Source organism: Phocoena phocoena, chromosome 4 (assembly GCF_963924675.1).
Source record: "Phocoena phocoena chromosome 4, mPhoPho1.1, whole genome shotgun sequence".
Classification (NCBI taxonomy): Eukaryota; Metazoa; Chordata; class Mammalia; order Artiodactyla; family Phocoenidae; genus Phocoena; species Phocoena phocoena.
Window position 1 is genome coordinate 139,097,099 of NC_089222.1, and position 24,588 is coordinate 139,121,686.

The following is a 24,588-nucleotide window of genomic DNA, read 5'->3' on the forward strand; positions in this document are numbered from 1 at the left end:
TTTTTTTTTTTTTAATTTATTTTTGTGGTACGCGGGCCTCTCACTGCTGTGGCCTTTCCCCTTGCGGAGCACAGGCTCCGGACGCGCAGGCTCAGCGGCCATGGCTCACGGGCCCAGCCGCTCCGCGGCATGTGGGATCTTCCCGGACAGGGGAACGAACCCGTGTCCCCTGCATCGGCAGGCGGACTCTCTACCACTGCGCCACCAGGGAAGCCCGTCATCATGCTCTTTTTAAACAGTGAGCTCTTTTTGATTCTCTGCTCCCACTGACAACTGGCGTAAGCCATGGTAACAGGCAGCCCTTGGGGGTAACTATGATGCCGGTTTGGTGTTCTGTATCTCCCGAGACTGACTTATTAACAACCCATAGATTGCAAAAGGCCCTGCGCTGCCCGTGCCTGGGGTCTGTCTGCTGCAATGCTGTTTGGGTTTCATGCTCTTGGGATATGGTCCTTTTAAAATTGCATTTTCTCCTGCTTCTGTGCTCCTCCCCTGTGTGTTTTGCTCAGCCTCCTACTGAATCACTCTTTCCTTTTGGTTCTCCAGCAAAGGTGTATTTGATTTCTCTGAAGTCACTTGATAGAATTCTGAACACAAGTACATACACTGAAGTAATTACATCTGCTCTTTTTAAAAGGAAAAATAGAAGTTGGTGTTCTTCTCTCGACTTTGCCTTGCCTGTGGATGTCAACAGTTGCAAATGATATGTCCTCGAAAAGCCATGTTTTATCTAGCTTTGCAAACTTTTGGCTTATATCATAAATCCAGAGACGCTGGTGCTCCTAGCCATAAATCTAATGTTCCTATTTATTTCCTTTTCCCCGAGTCCCAAGAAATATTTTTCAAATAAATGCTCAGGTGGACCAGGAGAGATTTTGTTTGTGTGTATTGCTTTAATGGACCCTGCGATGGTTTGGATAATGCTGTTCATCACACAATAAGGCATAATGGACTATGTGCCAGCTCTCTCCTTCCTGCACCAGCCATCTCTATAACTTCCTTTTTTTAGGTTTTTTCTTTTCAAAAAATTTTTATTGAAATACAGATGATTTACAATGTTGCATTCGTTTCAGATATACAGCAAAGTGATTCAGTTATACATACATATATATATATATATATATTATTACAAGCTATTGATTGAATATGGTTCCCTGTGCTATACAGTAGGTCCTTGTTGGTTATCTACTCCATATATAGTAGTGTATATATTTTAATCTCAAACTCCTAATTTATCCCTTCTTCACCTTTGCCCTTTGGTAACCTTAAGTTTGTTTTCTATGTCTATGAATCTGTTTCTGTTTTATAAATAAGTTCATTTGTATCATTTATTTTTAGATTCCACATATGTGATATCAAAGGGTATTTGTCTTTCTCTGTCTGACTTACTTCATTTAGTATGATAATTTCTAATAACTTCCTGATACGTGCAAAACAAAGAGAGCCTTTGTAGCCCACAAGTTCCTCCTTGGATGGGCTGATGGGCTCATTTTTTCTGGGAAGAATGAGTAACTTTTGCTGGAGAGAACCCTGGGGCGGTCACCAGAGGAGGGTCCAGGATCTGCAATAATATGACAGCCACCTGCCACGTTGTCACTACTGGGCATTTGAAATGAGCCTGACCCAAATTGAGATGTGCTGTAGGTGCGATTGAAACAGGGGATTTGAAGACATAATGAGAAAAGTAATAATGCAATAATGTAATATATCTCATCAATAGTTTTCCTATTGATCGTATTAGAATGATAATACTCTGTATTGTTATATTGGGTTAGATGAAATATATCACTATGTTAATTTTACCTATTTAATTTTCCAGTTAAATGTGCCTCCTAGAAGCTGTAAGATAGCAACGAGGGGCTGGCCGTATGTTTCTACTGGACAGGGCTGCTGTGGAACATCTACTCCTCAGCAACGCCTACTCCTAGTGTGCTGGGACTGGAATTGATTCAGAGCAGCCAACTCCCTAGCCTAAGGGAGAAGAAAAAGGCTGCTATATGGGAGGAGCAAACTTGGGGGCCCAGGATTTGGGAAAAAAAATGAATAAGGGTTTGGAATTAAGCACAGCTAGTTGAAAAAGGGTTAAGACATTGCTGCTAGTGTGAACCGCTTTCCATCTTTGGAAACGGTGGCCATTTAGCCCATTTGTTCAAGCATGGGCTGGCTTTCTGCACATCAGCAATAACCTAATTTGTGCCTGGCTGGAGAAAACAGACATTGAGAGCACCTTACTTTTGTGCTCTGCACAACAAGGGGGCTTGGCAGAGAGGAAGAGCTCTTGGAAAGACGGACACTTGCAAGTGGAAGAAGTGAGATGTGAGGACCAGGTAGTGTGTCTTTTGGTTTAGGCGACTGGATGGCTCATGAATTTATGTGTAATTCTGTGTTCGTTAAAACTTCCTCGGGGATTTTGAAAGAAAAATAACAATAATTACCAAGCACTGATTGGCATCCCGCGCTGAAGGTATGAGTCTCATATTCGAAGCACTGGTGACATCGCCTGTATTGACAATCATGCAGTTTGTCACCCTAATCTTTCCCGCCAAATCAGTTCCTCCAGGGCAGCTTGTCAAACAGGCTTGCTGGGACTACTTTATTTAAAAAAATCTTTTGTTATTTTTAATTAATTAATTAATTTTTATTTTTGGCTGAGTTGGGTCTTTGTTGCTGCACATGGGCTTTCTCTAGTTGCGGCGAGCGGGGGCTACTCTCCGTTGCGGTGCGCGGGCTTCTCATTGTAATGGCTTCTCTTGTTGCAGAACACGGGCTCTAGGCACGCGGGCTTCAGTAGTTGTGGCGCACGGGCTTAGTTGCTCCACGGCATGTGGGATCTTCCTGAACCAGGGCTCGAACCCCTGTCCCCTGCGTTGGCAGGCAGATTCTTAACCACTGCACCACCAGGGAAGTCCCTTGCTGGGACTACTTTAGAAAATGTGTTCAAGGAAGTGCAAATGCTGTGACTCCCAGTAACTCTTCCCTATTGCCCTTCCCCCTAGAGCCCTCAAAGACCATGAACTTCAAAATTATTTGTGTTTGGTTTGACCTTGTACCTTTGTTTAGATCTTTCCCTAACTTATTGGTAGACCTGACTGCTGAAAAGTATGACTGAAAATCTGATGAACATCTTGATTCTTGTCTCTAGGTCTCTGATCCATTCTCCTTCCCATTGACCTTCCCTGACCCCTTCTCCTGTTTTCCCACCTCAATGATGGGGTTGCCCAGGGTTTGTCCTCAGCCTGCTTCTCTTCTCATCCCTCACTCTCTCTGGGAGTGGTCACTTGTGCTGAAAATCTCCTAATATTTAGATGACTTCCACACCCACCTCTCCAACTCAGATCTTTCCATTTCTATGCTGCCATATTGACTTGCTTGCTAGACAGCTCCACCTGCATTTCTCATGGGAACCTCAAAATGAACATTTTCAAGATGGAGCTCATTATCCCCAGGCTGTCTGGGCTAAGTATTCTCTAAGTGCCCCTGCAGAGCTTCCCTGAACCCTTCTTGATTCTCCACATCACAGGAGAATGGCTATTATGGATGCACTGGGTCTCTCATGTCCTCTGGTTTCCTGGTGGGTTTAGCTCATGGGAAGCACTGACAGGAGATGGAAGGACAGGTGGACAGTGGAGCCTTCCTGTGGGCTCCAGGTTGAATTGAAGTGGATTGAGCTCCTCTTCCTACCACCACAGTCCCATTCGGTGGCCCTCTCTCCCACAGTTCTCTCTGGTTTCCTTCTTTGGCACCTGTGGACTCCAGGTGGTGATGGCTCCAGCTGTTCCCAGTCCTGATGCCTCCCCATCCCTGGATGGTTTCCCCTAGATTTCCCCACACCTCCATAGAGTCTCTCTCCTAACCTCCACACCCCCTCCACCCTGTGTGCCTTCTGTGTCCTGTAGACCCTGTCACATACCTCTCCCATGTGTTCCTTCCCTTTACATGACTCCATGGATGCCACCAGCGTCTGCTCAGAATCCCAAGCCAGAAGCCAGAGGATCCCTTGCTTCTCTTTCCTTCACCCCACTGACAGTAGACACCAAATTCCATGGCTTCTTCTTCCTAAAAGCTTTTCCTCTTGTCCCCACTTTACTATCCCCCTGTAGCAGAACTGATTGTGTTGTGGAATAAATGAAGACCAACCACATGAGAAAAGCAAAGACTACTAGAGTTTGCTATAGCAAGAGAGTCAGCCATGTGACTTGCATTTTGGCAAAGACTCAAAGGCAGGCAGAGGAGAGGGAAAGCTTCAGAGTGGAGAAAAGGGAAGGCTTCAGGTGTGCCCTGATTGGAGGCTATAGGTCTGGAGAAGCTATGGGTGGCCAATGAGTAGGGGGGTATCCTATGTGATTGCTTAGGGATGCATAGTTAGCTTTCTTTAGTTGGTACTAAGTTGGAAGCAGAGACAAAAATTAGGAAAGCTGTCAATTATTAATCAAGTCCCGGCCATTTTGAGCCAGTTGTTATGGAAGTCAATATTTAACTTCCTGGGTTTTACTAGAGATGACAGTCTGGGTTTCTACACCTCCCACTACAGTCTGACCCAGGAAGCAGGCTAGCTTCCTGGGTTGTTCATTGCACATAAGGGGCTGGTTTCCTGGGCAGATTGCTACAGGATATGGGTCAACGTTCTATTTTTATACATGGTCTGGCCATTGCCTATTTGTATATTCAGTCTCTCAGGGTCACTGTCAGTTTTTAATAAGCAACAAAAAGTTTTTTTGTTTGTTCTTGCTTATAAAGATAACATATCCTCATGTAGAAAATTTCAAGCAACCAAGGAAAGTATAAAGAAGCAAGCAAAAAATTCACCCTGTGTCCTGCCACCAGAGGTAACTACTGTTAACATTTTAATGAACATCTTTCCAGGTACCTTTGTGCATCAACACACATTCAAACACAAGCGATCAGCCCATAAATGCTATTCTGCAGCCTCTTATCAGTTTTCATCTGGATTGCTGCAGGTGTCTCCAAGTCTAGATCATGGCTCCAGTCTTTCCTACCTCCACTTCCCTTTTTTTATTTTTTTTTTATTTTTTAAATTGAGGTATAGTTGATTTACAGTGTTGTGTTAGTTTCAGGTGTAAAACAGAAATAGACTCCCCTTTCTTTTTCACAGAGCTTCCTCATGGGCTCTTTCCAGTTCAGATCCCATTGTGTTCCTGTCCTGCTTTACGTTGTTCAGGGGCCCTGCTGGTAAAGTCCAAGCTCCTTGGCAGTGGCTGCCCACGCCACTGATGATGTGACCTTGGTTTTCCCTCTGCCTGAACATAGAGTTCCCAGGGTGCTCTAAGGCACGATGCTCTTTCACACACGTGTCCTTTCACATGACAATGTCTTTTCACTTCCACTGTCTTCCATGCTCTTTCTTACCCCCTACAACTTACCTGAGTCCTCAGGACTCAGCTCAAACTTTCCCTCCCCGTGGAGCTCCCAAGACTGTTGGTTCCCATCTTCTCCACCCAGTGCCTGCAAAGGATAGCACTCAGCACATCGTATGACTGTGGCTGGCTTCCATGCCACTCTGCCCTGGCAGACCCTGAACTCTCAAAGGTAAGTGGCTACATCTCACCCACTTTCTCCACATCCCCGTGCCTGTGATGATGTGAGGAACACAGTGGAGGCTCAGTAGACATTGCCTGAATGAGTAAGTTGGTGGATGGATGAAATTATATGAATGTGTGTGTGTGTGTGTGTATGTGTGTGTGTGTGTGTGTGTGTGTGTGTTTCCGCACACATATCTATCTGTAAATGAACTGGTCGCATGTCAGGTTGATTTGGGGTATCAAATAGAAAATGCCAACACCTACCTTCTGTGGGGTGGCCACTTAAAAATCTCAGTTATTGCCTTTAAATATGCTCAGTACTACTTCTATAAGTTGCCGCCATTTTTATTTCTTCTGTCTATAAAGATCTTGTGGGAAGTGAAATGTTATATTCATAAAAACGCTTTGAGCTTTTTGCAGGAAAATTCACTTTTCCCCAAATCAACAAGGGAGCCACACTCCCTTATAAATAGTAGATAACATGCATCCCTATTTTCCCAGATGAGAGGCTTTCAGGAGAGATGACTGGGAAGCAATGCAGATGATCTATGATTTTCCAGAAACAGAAAGAATTAGAGGTCCAACCTGCTGGAAGCACAGATCAGGTGTGGGCTTTATCTAGGGTTTCCCACTCACGAAGCAGTGTCCTCTTGGGAAGGTGGAGGGGGCAAGAAGAGTGGCAGAATCCCCATTTCAGAATCTTTCCCAGAAGGCTATCCTGCACTTACAGTAGTAATTCAAGTGAGACAAGTGAAGATTAAATGGTTGCTGGACTAAAGGCCAGCAAGAAAAAACTCAAGCATCATAGGATAGGTGTTGTATCTCTTATGCAATGTTATTCAGGATAAGTTCCTGAGATATTCAAGACTAGAGACCAGGCTTACCGGGGGTATGGGTTGTAAAGGATGGCAGCAAGAAGAGGGTGTTAGGGTTTTGCTGAGTTGCAGGCATCATAAATTAAGATCCAGGTTTATTCAGTTTCTCCTTCTATGGCTTGTAGTGGGCAAGATAATGCCCCGATGGTGTTCACATCCCACTCCCTGAAACCTGTGAATATGTATGTTACACGGCAAAAGGAAATTGAGGTTGAAGATGAAAGTGGGGTTGTTAGTCAGTTGGGAGATTATCCTGGGTCCTTAAAAGTGGAAGACAGAAGACCAGAGAGCTGGCAGCATAATTTCAAAGATGGTAGAATGAAGCCACAAGTTCAGGAATGCAGGTGGCCTTCAGAAGCTGGAGGAGTCAAGCGAACAGATCTTCATGTAGAGCCTCCAGCAAGGAGCACAGCCCTAATGACACCTTGACTTTAGCCCAATGAGACTCATGTCAGCCTTTTGAGTAAGGCTGTAAGATAATTCATCTGTGTTATTAGTGCAACAAATTTGTGATGATTTGTTATGGCAGCGACAGGAAACAACTCAGGGCAGTAGATCCTGTGCTAAATGCTTGGGGTAAGATGGGGAATAAGGACACAGCCCTGCCCTTGTGGGTTCACAGCCTTGAAGAAAAGGTAGGTGCACACTGGCCACTAGGGCAACAGTGGTGATCCCAGGACTCTGGTGTCTTAGTCAGCTCAGGCTGCTACACGAGAATACCAGACTGGGGGGCTTCAACGACAGTCACTTATTTCTTGCAGTCCTGGAGGCTGAGTCCTAGGTCAAGGCTCTGGTTGATTCAGTTCCTGGTGAGGACTCTCTTTGTAGTTTGCAGATGTCCTCACATGATGGAGAGAGAGAGAGAGAGAGAGAGAGAGAGAGAGAGAGAGAGAGAGAGAGAGAGAATGCTCTCTGTAGTTTCTTCTTAGAAAACACTAATTCAATTAATGGGCTTCACCCTCACAATCTAGTTGCCTCCTAAAGATGCCACCTCCAAATACCATCACACTGGGGTTTAGGGCTTCAATGTACGAATTTTGGGGAGACATAATTCAGTCCGTAGCATGTGGGAATGCAGAGATGGTGGACTAATTGTCTGGGATGAGGTGTGAAGGGAGAGGCTGAGGAAAGCAGGGAGTTCTTAAGTGGAAAAGCAGAGGCTTAGGAACATCCCAGACACAGGGAACAGTTTAAACAAAGCCTGGAATTACAAGAAAGCCACTTCCTTCTTTCTACCTGGAAGTCTAGTGATCTGGGATTGTTTTGAGTGTGTTCTGTGAGACAAGAGGGGTGAAGAGGGATATTTATTGAGTTCACTCTATGTGTGCAATTCTGTCTTCTCCCCAGTACTGTGAGCAGATGTCATTTGTATTACCATTGTTAAGATATAGGGAGGAGAAGTTACTGGAAAGTTTTGTAGCTTACCCAGGACATCTGACCTCCTGTCTCATGTCAAAGCCCACATCCTCCATGATACTCACTCTACTCTGAGTAATTCCCCTCTGATTAAACCATGGAGGAAAAAGAGAGAGCACAAGGTTTCCTGTGACCATAAACTTGGTACTTCAAACAAGGCCTTGCATATACTAGGAACTCAATAAATGTTTCTTGAATAGATGAATGAGTCTTTTCCTTTCCTTAAGACTAAACATTTGGAATGGTAGTCTGCAACTTTTTCATGCTCTCCAAATGGTACTTCATTCTCTTTGATTGCTCTATGGCTTGTGTTTTATAAAATGTTCTAGCACAATATCCGAATGGATCCCAAGCAAAAGTTTTAAGCTTTCCAATTGTAGGATTTTGTTGGCTATTGAGATTGGTGGCAAAGCCTTACATTCTTCTATATTTTTGACGATTTTTGAAACCCTGCCGAGACAAAGCTAAAATCTCTCCCGTTGCATGTGTTGGTGTGAAATCAGTGAATGCTTGAACATGTGTGCAGAGCACTGTGTGAGCTCTGGTGGAAGGTTCAAGTGTATAAGATGTGTTCCCAAACCCAAACAAGCATAATGATAGGAAGAGGCACACTGCAGGCATAGAGCAGACCCAAGAAGGCAATTTTCAGAAAGACAGCTGAGAAACCAGCTGTCTTTTCTCCCTCCCTGAAAGGGGCAGGTATTCTCCCCACCTGGAGAAGGCCAGAGGGATTTGTGTCTTGCCTTTGAGGAGTTCTTCAAAGTTCTTTTGTTTTCCAAAGATTTGGCTTCAGGAGAAAAAGAGCTGGGTTGTTCTCAAGGGGTGAAGCTTTGAGGTTTAATCAGGAAAAGCTGGTAGGGGCCTTGCTAGGGGCAGGGAGGAATCTCTAGATCTGAAGAAGGGGGTTGGTTTTGCAAGTGGGAGGGGACACCTGAGCACATTATGCGGGGAAGTGGCAGGATGTCTGATGGAGTGTGTGGTAGGCAGGATAACGTCCTCCCAAAGATGACCATGTCAATCTTTGGAGCCTGTGAATATGTTATGTTACATGGCAAAGGGGAATTAAGCTTGCATGTGGTATTACGGTTGCTAATCGGATGACGTTCAAGTAGAGAGGTTGTCTTGGATTATCCAGGTGGCCCACCGTAATTACAAGGGTCCTTGTACGTGGTGGAGGGAGGTAGAAAAGGGAGAACCAGAGAGATGGCAGCACAAGAAGGACTCGGCCCCATGTTGCTGGTTTTGCAGGTGGAGGAAGAGTCACGTGGGCAGCTTCTAGACAATGCAAAAGTCAAGGAAATGGATTTTCCCCTTGAGCCACAGCAGTGACACAGTCCTGCACAAAACTTGATTTGAGCCCAGTATTTTTTTTGGGGGGGTGTAACAAGGATATGCCTTCCACAGATTTTATCAGAAATATTTATTAAAAAAGATATCTTTGGGCCTTCCCTGGTGGCACAGTGGTGGCCGATGCAGGGGACACGGGTTCGTGCCCCGGTCCGGGAGGATCCCACGTGCTGCAGAGCAGCTGGGCCCTGAGCCATGGCCACTAAGCCTGCGCGTCCGGAGCCTGTGCTCCGCAGCGGGAGAGGCCACAACAGTGAGAGGTCCGCGTACCGCAAAAAAAAAAAAAAAAAAAAAAAGATATCTTTGGAGGTTTAAAAGGAGGTAATGTAATGGGCAGGACAAAGTCTCCAGCCCTTCCCCCTCAGATTCCTCTGGCCAGCTTCTCTGCACATTCTCCAAGTTGCAGGCCTCTTGGCAACAGTCTCCGTGACCTCTGCTGGGTGGTTGCTGACACTCCTTTTCGTCCCACTTGGGTGTCTTTTCTGCCTTCTCATTTGCACAAGGAAGGCGATGCTGGTAACAGGAAAGAGGAGGCCAAAAACCAGGGCCGGGATGTCTCCAGCAGTGAGACAGGAATTCAGGTGGACTGACTCAACGGTCCAGACTTCTAACAGAATTGCCAGATAATGTATTTGTGTTGTTTAAGCCACCAAGTTTGAGGTAGCTACCCACAGCAGCATTCGGAAACTAACAGAGGGTGACGTGGGGATGCCTGGAAGCTAAGCCACTCTGCTGAGTCTGTAGCAGGCAGAGAAGGCTTCACTGGATGTAGAGGCATGAACTCCATGCTCACAAGGTCTTGTTCCCTTGAATAGATGGTGCAGAGGTCAGACGACAGCACAGACCAGGACCAGAAATCTTTCCGCAGGGTTTGTGGACTGTGTAAACCACTTGAGCTACTTATTCAACCCCAGAGAGAGCTGGTGTCCCTCAAGAACGACAGCCACAGGACGGCTCCTCCACCCTGGAGGGCGGCAGGTGCTCAGAACTCGGAAAATCTGCGGTTGTAATGGATCTTGCCCCCAAGGGTGGTGAGTGCTCTGCTAATCCAGATGTTTCTAAAAGAATATGGTAATTTTTGCAGAATTGTACTTGTCAGAGCAAGCTCAGAAAAGAGATGGGTTTTTGGCTGTGTTTTGGCCAGGATGGGAGTGGCAGGTGGGGAGGTGGGAACCAGGCTCCACGGCATCAAGGATGGGAGGAGAGAAGACTTCCAGAGACGGATGGCAGGAGTCCATCTCTAGAAATTTCCACAGGGTTTCAGGTTTTCTCAGAGTTCGGTTTTGTCTTGGGGAAAATATGACAAAATGAGTTTACTGGTGATAGAAAATGGAAGAATTCATAATCAGAGGGTCAGGTCTCAGCAAAAAATTTCAAAGATCCAGTTTCTTTCTTCTTAGACTGGTGTTTTGCTTCTCCCACTGCCTGTCTGTTAAGTCCCAACATGGTAGGTTGAGATTTGACAGCTGCTCCAGGATCTTGCAGTTTATTTTTTTTGTTTGCTTTACTCAAATTCATACTCGGCTTTGTACTACAAAGGACAAACCTGTGGGTCTGAGTATCCCCACTGGGGTTTCACTGACCTGAAACTTGGGAGCCCCATGAAGCTGCAGTGACAGGAAAAATGTCCAGGGATAAAACTGTGGAAAAACCTGAACATTAAGGATTCCAAGATGATCTTTGCCTTGTGCTGTTTTACTAGGTAAAGAGCAATCAACCCTGAGTAGACAATGGATATTTAACCCTCAGATTATATGTATCTCTCAACCCTACACACCTACAGTTACACTTTTTTTTTTTTTTTTTGCGGTACGCGGGCCTCTCACTGTTGTGGCCTCTCCCGTTGTGGAGCACAGACTCCGGACACGCAGGCTCAGTGGCCATGGCTCATGGGCCCAGCCGCTCTGCGGCATGTGGGATATTCCCGGACTGGGGCACGAACCCGTGTCCCCTGCATCGGCAGGCAGACTCTCAACCACTGCACCACCAGGGAAGCCCTACAGTTACACTTTTTGATGGAGGGCACTACTTTTAGAGATGTATAGATTAATTTCTATAATTTCTAGCTTTCGCGTTGCAGCTCGGGTAGTCTAGGTGATAGGAGGGAGGTGGGTTGGCTAACACAACAGCAGGTATGTAGACATCAACTAGCTGGTCAGAGGGAAAGGTGGGTGGGAGCAGGCATTGGCATCCCTTCAAGGAAACTGGGTTTGTTCCAGGAGCAACTTTGCTTGGGAAACAGTTGAGCAGAGAATGCGTATGTGTGGGTGAGACTGGGCAAACACTGACACAACCTGAAGAGACACCCTCTGCCGGTAGACAGAACACTGCACCGTGCCTGGGACCCTGCAGGAGTCGCTTCATAAATAAACTTGGATTTGATTTATCACTAGGCTGTGTGAGATGGAATTTTTATAGCACCCATGCCTAGAACCCAGCTGTAACTCTCTGTGTTGTGGAGACAAAGTAGAGACGTCAGGGCTGTCCTGGCCGCCTTCCAAGACGACTTAGACTCCAGCTTAAAGGGAGGCTTTGTGTTTAAGCCCATCGTATTGCCAGAAACGAGGGAAGTTATGTTTGTGGGTCACGATTCTAAGGAACTTCTGTTAGCTTAAGGATGGAATCTAAAAGATGCTGGACATTGAAAAATGGTCTTAAGCAAGTCCTCCTGCTTGTTGTAAGGACATAATCTATTGAGGCAGCATGGGGGGCAGGGCAAACCACTGCCTTTGGAGCCAAAGTGCTGGAGAATGCATGACAATGTCAAGGAGCAATAAGCCCTCCCACTGTTGCCAAGGGAGCTCCAAGCCAGTGTGAACTGACGAGCAGTAGGACATTATCTCAGGAGAGGGCGGCCTGGGCTACAAACTCACAGATCTGAACCTTCATCTGTGGGATCAAACATCTGGGTTGATATGTTTTTTAAAAAGCTTACGGTTTTATTTTTAGCAGAGCACAGAAGTCTACATTTATGCAGTAGTTTTATTAGAAGCTACAGCTGGTAAGACCTGGGAGCTTGCCTGAAGCTACGACCTCCTACACACTCCCTAAAGCCCTTGTTATGGGTTTAGGGTTAAGAAACTCACAATAAAGCCCCGGGAATAAGAGAACACTGCTTGTATTTGTGTTCCATGATGTCCTTTTGAAGAAGTCACTAAAATATCGAGGAGAGAACATCTTTGAGAGCTCTGAAAGAATAGTCTTTTTGGAGGGAACTGCTTAAGCAAGTCCAAGAGACAGTGGAGAGAGCCGGACACACAGAGAGGATGCAATATCGCTTGCCTTCAATCTCATGAACATTCGCTAAATGTCCAACCTCTCATTGGAATTCTTCATGCCTAAAGTAAGTCATGATGTGGCTGGAGTGTGAGTCCTGGGCTGCTGGGAATTTTACTAGGGAAATGCGGACAGCGCTACCTGCTGAACTGCTAAGGAGCTCGGCCTTGCCCCCATCTCCCTGGGTGATGCTGGGCCCAGGGCGAGCGGGAGGGAAGTGGGACCTTATTGTTATGATGACGATGTGCCTCTTTTCACACTTACACATTGGAGCCCTCTGCGAGTCAAGTGCAAGGTTGGACACTCCTGTGTTTGGAGTGCGTTTGCACTTGCCACGTATAGTGGGAAATGTGAGGATCTTCTGTGCTTAGCAGACCCAGCGGACTGGGAGGTTGTAGGGAAGGAGCCCAGCTGTCCAGAGACATTTCAACTGCAAGGATGGGCTCCCCTTCAAATGCAATATTTACGGTGCCACAGGAGGGTCCTGACTGTAAGCAAGTTGGGTTCTGTGTACTGAGTTTAAAAGTGTGATTGTGGCACCTTTTAAAACACTTCCTCCCGGAAGGAAGAATGATGTGGAAAAATGATGAACATTTCACAAACCCATGTACTACTGTAAGCTCTTTTACTGTTATGAGGTCTTTGAAGACAGGAACAACTTTTTTTTTTTTTTGATATCTGTACCCTCAGGCCCTAGCACAATACTTGATATATTGTCATTCCTCAGTGCATTCTTGGTAAATGAATGAAGGAAGGGAGGAGAGAGGGAAAGAAGACATTTCCATTGTGTGAACAGAATGCATCAAGTTCAAAAGGGTGTATTAGCACAGTTAAAGAATGGGCAGCCATGGAAAGCTATTCACAACGTATAGTAATCTCGTTCCTTTGCAAATTCAAGTTAACCTTCAGTGGTTACTGAAAACCATGTCGTTAAAAGAAAAGCTCTCCAGGAGTCTCAAGCATCTGTCATTCATCAAGTGGAAACCGAAAAAGCACAGTCCCGCAAGGCGCACTTCTCTGTGTCCTCGTGAGACCTTGGACACCAGAGTCTACCACAGCCGTACCTTCCTTTAGAGGAATTTTCCTGGATAAGCTTCCCTGATTCATGCCAAGAGGCCCTGCTACTCTGCTCACAGCTGATTGGACCAGAGAGGGACACCTGACCAAAAAGGCAGCTGACCACCAGCCAATGGATGACCTGACACGGAGCCCTGCCCAATAGGAGATGACTCTAGTGTCCAGTGGCCGGTCACCCAGTCTCTTCTCTCCCTGGAAAGTGAGCCAGATAGAGAAGTCACAGGCAGCAGCGAAAGCTAAGAGGGATGCAGAGAGAAGGCAAGGAGAGGAAGCTCCAAGGGAGCAGGAAGGAGAGGAGAGCAAAGCCAGGAGCGGAAGTGGAGAAGCTGGGTCCTCACATGGCAGACATGCTACTATTGGGTCGCCAGAGCCGCCAGAACCTAACGGCGCTGATAAATCCTGGAAACCAATGAGGCTTCAGTTCCCAGGAAACCTGGCTGGGTGGCCACAGGCATTATTTCAACAAAAATCCCTGACCCCAGGCAGCCCAGTAGGCTTCCTCAAGAAGCCTCATCCAGGGGGCTTCCCTGGTGGCGCAGTGGTTGGGAGTCCGCCTGCCGATGCAGGGGACACGAGTTCGTGCCCCGGGCCGGGAAAATCCCACGTGCCGCGGAGCGGCTGGGCCCGTGAGCCATGGCCGCTGAGCCTGCGCGTCTGGAGCCTGTGCTCCGCAGCGGGAGAGGCCACAACAGTGAGAGGCCCGCAAATAAATAAATAAATAAAGCAGATTTCATTTAAAAAAAAAAGAAGCCTCATCCATTTCAACAGGCCAGCTAGTCTAGGAGACGCAGCACTAAAGCTGTGATTTCAGGGTTTTGTGTGCTGTGGGGAACTGAGGGGACCCTAGGAAACTGTAAGGCTTTGCTTCTGCCTGGGAGGGAATTTAATACTTGCGTTGAGAATGCAAGAAAAACCCAAGGCGGTGTATATTAAGTGAAAGGGAAAATGAAGGTTTCCAGGAGTGAGAAGTGGGTGAGGGCAGCATGGGCCCAGCAGGGAGCAGGGGGAAGGCCTCTGAGAAGGCAACCCCTGAGCTGGGGGACGCCTGCATAGATGCCTACGTGCAAAAGCACACGTGTGCGTGGCAAATGCATGCACCGTGTGCATCCAGGGTGGGTGAGGGAGGCCACCTGAACCTCTGCACGCCCAGGGGGCCTCCTAATGCCTAAACGTGGAAGCACGACTCTCTGAACTTCTCAGATGACCAGAGTGAACAGTTAGGGCCCCAGATGGCCTTTCTTGGCTCGGGTGACAGCTGTGATCTTGGCTGTTCCCTAGGGCCCTGTACTCAGGACACTGAGGGCACATCTGTTTCTTCCTGGGAACCACAGGTTGCTGATAGAAGGGAGACCACAACGGGAGAAGCTTCAGCCAGGTGTCAACTGCAAAGGGCCACAGTGTTCTGTTCACACAGTGAGGCTATGTCCCAGTTTCATAAACAAAATAGAAACAGAGGGCAGTGTCTGCAGAGATGGACTGTGGTCTGCCTGGTAACCAGGTAGGAATGCAGCGTTCTCGGAGTTCTCCACCAGGCTCTGCTCCTGAGGCTGAAAGGGGACTCTGGAGAGGAAGCTGGGAAAGCCCATTCAGACAATGTTAAGGAAGCATGCATTTCAGAGGGCCCTCTGTTCTGTTTTCTCCTGTTTCTTTTCATCATCTGAAATACCTGTTACCAGCAGAACGAAGGAACACTCACTGGGATGTTTTATAGGTGAGCCTTGGAAGAATCCTTAGCGCGCTTGGATGGTAATGCAGGGGGCTGGTCCGACCCCTCCCTCTTCTTGGCCTCTGAGGCATCTGATGGCACTGCCTTCACTCCTGTGGGATGCTCTGGACTTCCTTGGCTGGTTTTATTCCACTGGGAACAGGCTGGACCCTGGAGCATGTACTAACTGACTTTGGAGCACAGGGCTGCTCCCTCGTGGGGTCTGAGATCAGAGCCCACATGCCTGTAGGTAGTTGTCATGAATGTGTGAAAACGTCTTGGAGCCTGGATAATACCTAAGATACTGCACTCAATGGAGAATTAAACATGGATGTCATATGCAAGCCCATTCTTTACGTTTTGCACATGAAATAGATGTTACTAGAGGAAGAGAATTGCCAGGGCAAGGAAGGCCCACGCCGGGCAGTTAGTGGGGATGCAGATGTGTTCCTGGTGTTTTTGTGTTTCTTTGAGGATAGTGAGTCTTCCCTGAAAGGAGGCCTTCTGGGATCCCAAGACAAAGCATTCTAATTCTCCCCTGCTGCTTGCTTGAGCAAAATGAAACTGGCTTTTTAAGAGACCATGAGTCTGTGAGAAGTAGGAGGCCTTTTATCAGGTATCTTCTAATGCCATAGTTTGCGAGCAGAACACAGAACTGGTCACGATGGCTTGAAGCCTGTGGTTTGGACGGATGTGTCTTTCCAGTGCTCGGCAGTTCGTAAACACCCGATAAGTGTCATTTTGTTGAATAAATAAATGAAAGAAGAAACACACTATGTCTTTATCTCCTGTGGTTCTGGCTTATCTGTTTTAAACTGTGCCGTAGCAGATGGGACTGGGACTTAATGCCATCAATTGCCTCAGTTTACTCACCCCTACAATGCGTGTGTGAGGTTCCATTGACGGTGCATGTGGGAGAGCCGTGCCCACCAGGAGATGCAGGAGGCAGTGGGCTGTCGTGGGGTGAAGTATCCAGGCAGGCTTTGCCTCACCCCTAATTGTGGTAAATTTCCAGCTTAGATGTTTGCCATGGTGAAGGAGACGTGGATTTCTTCCTTCGGGATTGGGAGTGGTGTATTTCCCTTCTAGGGGGCTGTCCCTGGGCCTTTGGCTACATTCTCAGTGCTGAGGGTTACATGGCTGCCAGCCACAGGCCGACACGTGTGAGCACATGCTGGGCAACCTGCCGTTGGGATGGGAGCAGCTGAGGTGTCTTAGGGCTTCGAGGGTTCCTGAAGGACTGAGGCTTTGCAACAGGTAGCAAAGTGACAAACTAGCCAATCTGAGATGTGTTCATCCCTAAGACATGTAGACTGCCAGTCTCCCTGAGAAACAAGTCTTAATTCCTCAAAGAGCCACATGGAAATCTAAAAAGTCAGTCACTGGCTTAGTTGGTTGAAAGTCAAGATAAATAGAAATATCTAATGTCATGGAAGGAACAGTGATTACAATAAAGAAGGAATAATATCAAAAGGAACTTGGCTGACTTTTGTAGTCCCTGGTTCCTTATTTCTGAGGTATCCACGTTCAGTGGTATCCTGAAAATAAAAAATACAGAAACACACACGCAAAGACCCTCAAAGAAGGCAAGAAAAAGCAGTGCCCCAGGGGTAGAAGGCTCTTTTCTGCGACTTTTTTCTTGGTTATCTAAAAGGCCTGCAAATCTTCAAATGCTACCTGAGAGCTTTTCATCTGTAGTTGAATGTCTTTTTTAAAAAATCAATCCAAAAGAGAAAGCAGGGAGAGGCTAGGTTTTCTTGAAAACAGACACACTGGCTTTACAGATGCAAATCTGTGTGCACTGGTCACCAGTGGCAATTAAATGAAAGAAGGGCCTGAGCTGCCCTTAGTTTAGAAGGTTTAGATGTTCATAACTGTGAAAGCTAAGGGGCCTCCTCTACCTGCCTTGGACCCGAAAGGTGGCCCAGCCACCTTGAGTTCCTGGTCATAGCGTGAGCAGCTGTGATGGAGTGAGGTAGGTGCTGCTGTGCGGCCTGACAGCACAGGGAGAGGGACAGAGATGTGGACATAGTGCGAGCCTGGGGGCTGCGTGGAGGCTGCTGGTTCCCTCCAGCCCTCCTCACACGGCACCTGTTAGCCCTTGGTGAAGCCATCAACTTCTGGAATCTTCTGTGTTGGGTGAATGCGTCCTGCAGGATGCATGGACTGTCTGAAGTCTTTATTCAGTGGCTCTAAATGGTCACTTGGTAGAGATTGAGAAGGAAAATAAATAGCCAGTGGGGTTGGTTTCATTGAGATGCTTTTGGATTAGAGCTCTTCTAGGTTTTCTGGAGGGATGGATGGCGCCCCATTCCCTCATTTGGAAATGGAGCTGGTGGCACAGCTCTGGATTTAGTGAGATAGGTTTGTCAAATTCCTAGCTCTGGACTCAGTGCCTGCTGGCCTCCTGTATGACTTTGGCAGAACCATCATTAAAAATGAGCAAAAGCAGGGACTTCCCTGGCTGTCCAGTTGTTAAGGCTCTGTGCTCCCACTGCAGGGGGAGTGGGTTCCATCCCTGGTCGGGGAACTAAGATCCCACATGCCGTGTGGCCAAAAATTAAAAAAGAAAAAAGAGCAGAAGTAGAAAAACTGACTCAAAGGAAACAAACACTATGACATTCTATGTTAGAAATGAAAGGCTGGACCTTGTTTTGTAATAAACACAGGGAACACGAGACCACAACTTGAAGGGACATGGGGGTCATGAGCCCCACGCTCAGGGAATATGTCCCAGGAATAGGGCTGGCTGGGGGCCCTGGGAGAAGACAGCTGATGTGCAAAGGTATAGAGGCTCAGTCTGGGGCTGGGGCTCCAGCCTTCAGAGCTGCACTGACATCTTTCTCCATCCTCGCTCGGGAGGGCAGTCAGCTTGCTGACATCTGCCACTTCCACCCTGCTTTGTGGCCATCACCAGTGTAAAGCACCCAGGGGAGTGTCTGGCCCATTATGAGTGCTCAATTACAGTATGATAATTCCCTTTATTGTCAAAACAATCATTCTGTGTTATAGTAAAGCGACAGATGACCTTGACTTGGATGCAATCACACATCTGGCAACTGGCTGGCTTGAGCCCAGGTCGTCTGAACTGACATCCGATTCTATTGCAAAATGTGTCTCCTAGAAAATGACTCCTGATTAAAACAACAGCTGCAAGAAGGCATGAGAATCTCAGCTCTTGGGATGAGATCAGGTTTTGACCCCCAACCCCTGCATTTGCTCGCTGGCTGTGAATGACTGCCTGGCGTTGTCTGGGGAAGTTGCAGTTCCTGGGTCCTGCCTGGGAGGGTGGCAAGGAGGAGACCCCCCCTTGGTTTGGGGCCATGTCTCATGTGGCCGCAGTGGAGGGGGTTTTGTGGAGGCTGCTCCAACTGTCTTTCCTCTTAAAGCCCCCATGACATAACTTCCTTGACAGAGAAAGAATGTGAGTGTCCAGAGCAGCGGGGCATCATGGAGGTGGCTGGTCACAGAGGTCTGCAAGGTGGATGCAGTGTGACTTCCCGGAGGTCCTGTAACTCTTCTGTCTTTAGACTCAAAAGGCGTTCACGGTCATTATGGCTGCGTTGATGAGAGTACATGTGGACGAGTAGCAACTGTTTGGGGAGAAGTTACCGTGTGCTGGGTGCTGTAAATATTTTCTCCTTTTTCAGTTCTGAAAACAAGAGCACGTGCAAATGGCAGGCGGATAAGCCAACAGCCCAGAAAGGGGGGTGGAGAAAAGTCCTGATTTGCAGTGTTTGCCAATTTCCGTGGTGTAAACGCTCCCACCACTGCTGATTTCAGGCTTATCAGCAGTTTTACAACCAGTTCACAAAATCCCTGAATATTTACCAGGCAGATCTCTTGGGCCAGAGGAGCAGCTCCAGCACATTTAAGGTAATCAGGGATTTTACAGATGTAGGAGGTAAGGATTAGAGATTTTTATTTTATTTTATTAATTAATTAATTCATTTTTTTGCAGTACGCGGGCCTCTCCCTGTTGTGGCCTCTCCTGTTGCAGAGCACAGGCCCTGGATGCGCAGGCTCAGCGGGCCCAGCCGCTCTGCGGCATGTGGGATCTTCCCGGACCAGGGCACGACCCCGCGTCCCCTGCATCGGCAGGCGGACTCTCAACTACTGCGCCACCAGGGAAGCCCTAGAGATTTTATAGGTAAGGAAATGGAGGCTTGGAGGTCACCTGCCCTCTAACTGTGGGTTGGCAAAAACTGTCCGAGCCTTTTTCTTCACTGCCTCCTGGCCTCCATCTGATCCTCAGCCCAGTGGTGAAGTGTCCATGCTCAAGGCTGGGGAGGAGGCTGTCTCTCAATTCATCTTCCTGCTCCCCCAGGTCAGGTGACACCAGTGGCCTTTGGAGAGCTGACTTTGCCCAGCCACATCCCACAGCCTGTGGCTTGCTCTCTCTTCATCCTCTCTGCCCACTCTAAGCTGTCTTGCTGCTGGTGCCTCTGTCTCGTCCTTGATGCCCTTGACCTCTCCTGGTGCCCTCTCCCTCCTTTCAACACTCCTGAATGAGCCACTCAGTAGCAAGCAGTGAGATTGCACTAAGTGGCAGAGCCTTTGAGAACCTGGAAAGATAGGTGCAATGCTGCCTTTCCACCCCTGTTCCGGCAGCGCTCACCCTCACTCACCGGCTCCAGGCATCCTGGCCTCGCCGATGTTCTGGAGCCCCCCAAGATCCTTCTCTCCGTTGGGCCCTTGAGCTTATGGTTCCATCTCCCTGGAATGCCCATCCCTTGGCTATTCCCATTACAGACACACCTCATTTTATTGCTCTTCACAGGTATTGTGTTTTTACAGAATGAAAGTTTGTGGCAACCCTCCATTGAACAATTCCATAGACACCATCTTTCCAACAACATTTGCTCACTTCAGGCCTCTGTGTCACATCTGGTAATTCTTGCAATATTTCAGACCTTTCCGTTATTATTATATTTGTTATAATGATCTGTGATCAGTGATCTCTGAAGTCACTATTGCAAAAAGATCACAAATCACTGAAGGATCAGATGATGGTTAGAATTTTTTAGCAGTAAAGTGTTTTATAAATTAAAGTATGTACATTGTTTTTTTTAAAGACAATGTTATTGCACACTTAATAGACTACAGTCTAGTGTAAACATAACTTTTATATGCACTGGGAAACTAAAAAATATGTGTGACTCACATTATTGCAGTGTTTGCTTTATTGCAGTGGTCTGGAAACAAACCCATAATGTCTCTGAGGTTTGCCTGTATTGGTTGCTTCTTGTCCTTTAGAAAGTGTCTCCAGATCATCCCATCTAAGTAGCCTTTCTGGCCTTCTCTGTACAGCACCCTATTTCTTTCCCTCCTGGCACTCCTATCATCCTTAATTCTTTGACAGTCCTCCCTTCAAAAGGTAGACCCTGATTTCCCTCCTTTTGAATGTGGGCTGGACTTAGTACTCTCTTCTGATGAATAGAATGTGAATAGAATGAATAGAATAGGAGTGATGGTGTTAGAATTTCTCAGGCTGGGTCATAAAAGGACAGCAGCTGCCTGGCTCTGTCTGTCCCAGATTGCTCTCTCTGGGGTGACCAGACGCCATGTTGAGAGGATGCCCAAGCAGCCCTGCAGGGAAGCCCACGTCAGGATGCCTCCCACCAACAGCCAGCACCAGCTTGCCAGGTGTGTGCATGAGCCCCCTTGGAAGCCGACCCTCCAGCCAGTTGAGCCTTGAGATGACAGCCCAGCCAACATCAGCTGGAACCCCAGATAATCCCGAGACTAACCTGCCCAGCCAAGCCAGCCCCCAAATTGCTGGCCCACAGAAAATGCCAGAGATAGTGTTTCCTGCTATTTTAAGCCACTAGGTTTTGGGGTGTTTGTACAGCAGCAACGGCAAATTAATGTGAACATTAAAGTGCTATCATTATCCTCATTTTATGAGTAAGGAATCTGAGGCACAGAGAGGTTAAATGATGCAACTAAGGCCACACAGGGTCAGAATTTGGACAGTGGTGGTCGGATTCCACAGCCCGTGCTCCTAACCACTACACTATACTATCTCCCCCCAAAATGTTCTCAAACCCTTTTTACTTGTGGACAATGTATCCCAAATGAGGGACAGATTGGGTGGTGGGGAGGCACTGGGCCTTCCCCTCTGCAGTCAGAGGCAAATTCAGGCCCTGCAAACAGGAGAGAGGCCTCTGACTCAGTTTGGTGTCCCACACTGCAGGGACTGGGAATCCTACCTCAGGACCACCGGCCATCCAGCTGTCATGTGCTGCTGCCCCTACTTCTGCGTCTGCTTTGAATTTCAGGTGAGCTTTCCCTGCTCAAGGACTTGTCCTTTCACCCTTATCTGCAACGTGTTGGGGTTCAAGAACCCTCCTCCCTACCTTTCATCAGAGCCTGCCTGGCCCTCTTGTCATCTGGAACAGGAGGCCCAGGATGCAGAGGGCTCACTCTTCTTTTACTTTCCTTACCTGTGCTGGGAATGGATCTTCCCACCCCTTCAACACACATTTCTGGAGTTGGGGGGCACTGTGTTTGCCCAGGGTTGATTAGGGGATGGCCAGAGGGCCTTGGGCTGAGTTCCTGGGCTCAGAGGGACACAGCTGGTTCAGACAAAGCCAAGGAGGTGAGGAAGGAGCCGGAAGAAAGACACAGCCTGGGGTCCCGGGGATCTGGGTCCAGGCTCACGCAACTGGGCTAGGAGGGTTGCCATGGCATACCCCTTGGAGTATGGGCAGGTTTGGGATATGTGTGTGCGTGTGAGGGGTGTGTGTGTGTGTGTGGTGTGTGTGTTTGGTGTGTTTGTGTGCATTGGTGCGTGTGTGCTTGCATGCACATTTACACATGCACACATGATCACTGTTAAACTTTTTACTCCTTTGACCCCAGAGTCCGATAAAGTCTAGGGAGGAGGGGAGTGAGGTCCACCCATCATGGGTTATGTAGAAATAGCAGACAAGTAGTTAAGATGGTTTGGGGCCAGCCTGGAACCTTGTAGCTCCCTGGGGGCAGGGATGTTTATCTGTGGTTTGCTAGTTTTTCTCAAATGTGCGGGCAATATTTGACCTGAAGTCTGAGATACCGAATGTGGAAGTCTTCACCAGGTAAGGACATCACACACCCTCTTCCTTTTTCATCAGGAGAATCTGAGGTCCATTTGAACTCTCTCCCCAACCCCCTATCAGGACAGTAGCCCTGAGGGTATAATGACGCCCACAGCGGCCATAAAACACAGGTTGGCAGTCACTCCGAGCCAGGAGTGCCCAGAGCACTCTGATAGGTTGAACTCTTTCAAGGAAACTCCCCTTTTCTCTGCCTAGAAAAGATCTGCCCACAGCTGGGACAGAGTGGGCACCCAGCTCTACCTACTGGATGTCACTGTCCACAGCAAGAAGCCCTGCAGCTCTCCTCCCCTCTGCATCCCAGGCCCTTGCCCAGAGGCCTCATGGAAAGAGCTAAGTATCCAGTGGGAGCTGAAGCGAAAGGGAAAAGCCCATCCACATGGCTTCCCTGCTTTCCCAGGGGTGCTGCTCAGCTTGGTGGCCCTGTGTCGCTGCACTTAGCATCCCTACCTTGCCCACCAACGCCATGCTTCCAGTGGCTTCCTGGGTGGAGGTAGACACCTGGTCTGTGGAAGGCAACCCATAAAAGGTTGTGAGGTTTCCTGCCCAAGTTACTAGAAATTAAAACATTTAAGGGCCAAGCTGGCCACAGGGGCTCCAGTTCTGGGTTGATGGACAGGCTGGGCCTGAGCCTTTGCAGGGAGGAAAGAGGTCCCTCCTCCAGGCGTTGGCCATGCAAGACTGCCTGCCCCTTGGCTGGACACTAAGCCAGCCACTCTCATGGGGGCCCCAAATAGGAGGCCACAAGGTCCCCAGCGAGATCCACACTTGCCAACCACACCCGCAGCCAAGCGCACCCGCTGACCAGAGCTGAGACGACTGGTCACCAAGATGCAGGTGATCTCCGCCACAGCCTTGGGCGGAAAGAGCCATGCTCCCTTGGGTCCTTGGGGACCCAGCCAGCTGCACATTGTGATTAGAGCTGCTCAGCTGTGGTCCCTGGCCCTGCTTGCACATTAGGATCCTGGGGAAGATTCTAAGAAATTCCAGCATCTGAGCTCCACCGCAAGGCAATTTAAACCCCAGTCTCTGGGGTGGGGCCTGGAGAGCTGTTTCTGACGGGCAGCTGTTTCTAACAGGCAGTGGCCGAGAAGAATGATGTCCCCATCTCATTGCAGCAGGGAACTCTTGCCTCCACCAGAATCTGCACCGAGGGATAAACATGGGCAGTTGAGGACAGGCTGCTCTGACTGCCGTGCGTTCCCTGTGGTTCCCCAGCTTCTGAGAAGCCCCGAGTCCTCGAAAACCACTGATGGGCGGCATCCACTGGTGGATGGGAATCATGAGAAAGGAATTTTCCAAAGTTCCTGGGAGAACACAAGGCCAGCCCTCACCTACCCCTGGCAGGTGCCATTCCCGAAGGTCAGAGCCTGCCGCCCCACCCTGCCTGGTGCTGCTGCTTGCAGACCCCTTCTCATGCCCCCCAGGACTTGAAAGCAAGGATGAAGCTTCAGGGGGCGAATAGCGGGGAAAACATCATCTCTGCCTCTCTTCCATCCTCCTGTTCTGCTTCCCACTCCTGATTCCAGAGGGGCCACAGAGCCCATGCCAGCCCCTCTGGCTGCTCCGTGAGGCTCAGCCATGTCAGCGGGGCAGGTGGCTCCATGTGTCGTAAGGTCCTGGCCAGGCCCACTTCCGACCTTCTCCACCTACTGGCAGAGGCGGGACTAAGAGGACCCGCCCTTCCCTCCCTTCATCACATCCGGTCCGACTGGGGGATAGTGGAGCCTGCGGTATTGGGCAGCCATGGACGAAGTACTAGTGCAGTGAGGCTGCCCGAGCCCCTGACCCAGGCAGCCCAGCCCCTCTGCTGGAGAACATGGCCTCGGAGTGACTCCTGGGCACAGCACCTGCCACCTGCTGCCCACACCTTCTGTGTTCCCTCTGTCGTGTGGAAGAGCCACCCTCTTCATTTTAGATCAGAGTTTGGCTGAGGGCTCACCCCATGGCACCCTTTCTCAGAAGCCATATTCTTCCGGGTGGGGCTGTTGGTCTTCGCCAAGGACAACCCCCCCAACCCCCGCCAGACCCCCAAGACTGACAAGGGCAACAGGGGGAGTCCTCTGTGTGTGGCATCAGCTGGCTGAGATTTGGGGGCTCTGGTAAATGGGGGTGTCACCAGGGTTGGGAAGGTAGGGCCGCTGTCCAGTGAAGCTGCTGTTCCTGGTCTGCTCTGTCCCCATGGTCCCTTCCAAGATTTGAATCTGAGCCACAGGGACTCCTGGAGTCCCCATCCCCTCTAATATTCTCCAGTG